Here is a 3048-nt window from a genome sequence, read left to right as displayed (position 1 = left end):
GGATAATACCAAGAGAAGAAAATAATTCATGACAACTTGAATTAAAAAAATCTTTCCCATTATCAAATCTCAGTATTTAACAGCCATATCAAATTGAGTTTTTACTCTAAACAGGAAATCTTTCAACACAACAATAACCTCACACTTAGATTGAATCAAACATACCCAAGTGTATCTGTTGTAATCATCTACAATTGTCACAAAGTAAGACTTTTTATCATTGGTAGGAACCTTGAAGGGTCCCTAAAGATCAACATGAATTAATCGGAAACAACTAGTGGTGGAAGAAATACTAAGTGGAAACTTGAGTCTGTGTTGCATAGCCATAGGACATACTATACAATGCTGTTGTGTTACTTTACACAGTTTCACAATCAAGTCAGTAATACTATCGAGTACTTCTATAGAAGGATGACCAAGTCTGTTGTGTCATAACACTGAATTTGGCTGATCTTTTATTGCTACTCCTGCTTTTATTGAATCATTTTCTTGTAGCCAATATAATCCATCAGATTCTCTACCAATCCCCATCACCTTGCCATTGTAAAGTCCTTGAAATATGCAAAATTCTGGATAGAAATTAACTAAACAACAAAGTTCTTTGGTTATTTTTAGACACTGACAATAAAATGAACTTGAAGTCAGGCACATATAATACATTCCTAAGTTTGTGATTCTGCAAAATAATGGTCTCCCCTGTATGAGTTATTTTGCACTTATCACCTGTAGGTACTTGAACACCATTGCTTTGTTGTTTATCAATAGCTTTAAGATTATTCAACACTTTTCTAAGTGGTGTTATATAATGAGAGGCTCCTGAGTCTATAATCCAATCACATTGTTCTACTTTGGAAAATAAAGAAGATATACCTGTAAAATTGCAGTGATAATCACCTGTAGAATCCTAAGCTTGTGTTTTTCCCTTTAAGCTCATATAGTGTTGGCATTGTTCTTCTGAAAGATAGCGTCCTACTGAACCTGAGCTAGATTCACTACCTTCCACAGTAGCATTATGTGCATGTGGGAACGTCTACTGTCCTGCTGCACTGTCCTCGCCTCCTTGTGCTAAATGCTTCTTACTCTTAAAATCAGGTGGATATCCAACTAATCTATAACAATTCTTCTTTAGAGTCCCTTGCAACCACAACCAGCTAGCATTCTTAAGGAGTATCGATTGACATCAACTACACCTAACCTCCTCTGACTTTCCTCTTGCACTACTACGGAGATTTTCAAATACATGACATATGCACCTGATTCTACACACTCACATGTAGGAAGATGAGGAGCCGATAGATCCAATTCATCCCAGTAATCCTTCAACTTTGAATAGTAAACTGTAACTGAATACGTACCTTGTGTTTGCATAGCAATTTCTCTCCACAATTGATAAATTCTGATAAGAATCGACTTGTGAAATCTCTCCTCAAACTCATCCCATACTTTCCTTACAGTCGAAGACAAAACTATACTAGATACTAATTCTGGCGCTACTACTCTGCTGATCCATGACAAACAAGTGCATTGCACCTATCTCACTGCTTTGCCATTTCTCCTTTGTACATATTCCTTGTGCAATTTCCATCTACAAGACCTAACTTGTTATTTCCCAACAGAGCTAGTCCCATTGATCTGCTCCATAGTGTATAATTTTATGGTCCTGTTAACTTCAAACCAATCAACACAGCTCCTGGTGTGTCTAATGGTTGTAAGAATAGTGGATGAGTGTAATCTAATTGCGAAATCTATGTAGTCTCTTCTCTTGATGTTTCTACAATAACCATGGCTTCAATTCTTCTCGAGTTTCAGCAATGGTGATGTATTGTCTCTGCAATTTTACTCACAGAAATCACTGCTTTGATACCATGTCAACTTTTGACTTTCTAATCTACCATTGATGCATAAGAGAAGCAACTGAAAGAGGAGAAACTGAGAGAAGAAAAGATTGATTACTGTGTTGATTATAATTGATCACACACTACATATGCTCTTTATAGAGGGAGCAATATCGTGTGATCCAAGGAAGCTCACTCATCCATGTGAGCCTATTAACAAAATCTGTTACAACTAACTGCCAACTAACTCTGTGAGCTAACTAACTAATTCTGTTAACTAACCATCTAGATTAACAATGATAACTCCATATGTTGCATAGATGAAAAGGCAAATGATCACACTGAGAATGATGAAAACCAAGAGACAAAAGATATGCTTTCAGTTCATCATACCAGGCGCGTAGAGTCTGCTTCAAGCCATAGATAGCCTTATGTAATTAACAAATATGATTGAGAAACTTCTCATTAACAAATTCAGGTGGCCGAGACATGTACACTTCTTATGAAAATGTCCATATAGAAATGCATTATTGACATTCAATTTCCTAAACAACTAATCTTTAGAGACCGCAAGAGAAAAAACAACTCTCACTGTAGTATGCTTAGCAACTGGTGAGTAGGTCTCAAAATAATTCACACCAGGCTGTTGAAGGTAACATTTAGCAACCAACCAATCTTTATAACGTCCAATGCTGCCATCTGAATTATATTAAACATGAAATACCCATTTGGAGCCCACCGATTTGGCATGAGGGACAGAATGCACAAGAGACCAAGTGCCTTGACTTTGCAATGCTGAAATCTCGTCATTCATAGAAGCACACCAATTTAGATCTTTTAAAGCTTGACGAACAGTCTGAGATGAAAAATGTAGTGAGTAATTTATTAAAATTTTTCTAAAACGTATGGACTATGAAAACATTAAAGATTTTAGAGTAAACATGATTGAAGATATGTATAAAACCTAGTTGTAATGTTGGATTACTCTTAAATTAAAATTAGATTGTCATGAATTCAAAGCTATAATCTAAGAAGACGAAAAAAAACATATTTCAGGATGTGGTCTGCAAGTGATGACATACCAATATTGATTTCATTCTATAATCAACCTAATTGGACTTTTGGAATTACTGACAAACCATATTGGATCGTCAGCATCATTTCAAAGTTAGAAATAAGAACTATGTGGCATGCAAGTCATGCTAAATAAAAA

The sequence above is a fragment of the Solanum dulcamara genome, chromosome 4 (genome assembly GCF_947179165.1).
Source record: "Solanum dulcamara chromosome 4, daSolDulc1.2, whole genome shotgun sequence".
Classification (NCBI taxonomy): Eukaryota; Viridiplantae; Streptophyta; class Magnoliopsida; order Solanales; family Solanaceae; genus Solanum; species Solanum dulcamara.
The sequence above is the reverse complement of the archived record's forward strand: the minus strand, read 5'-3'. Positions refer to the sequence as shown.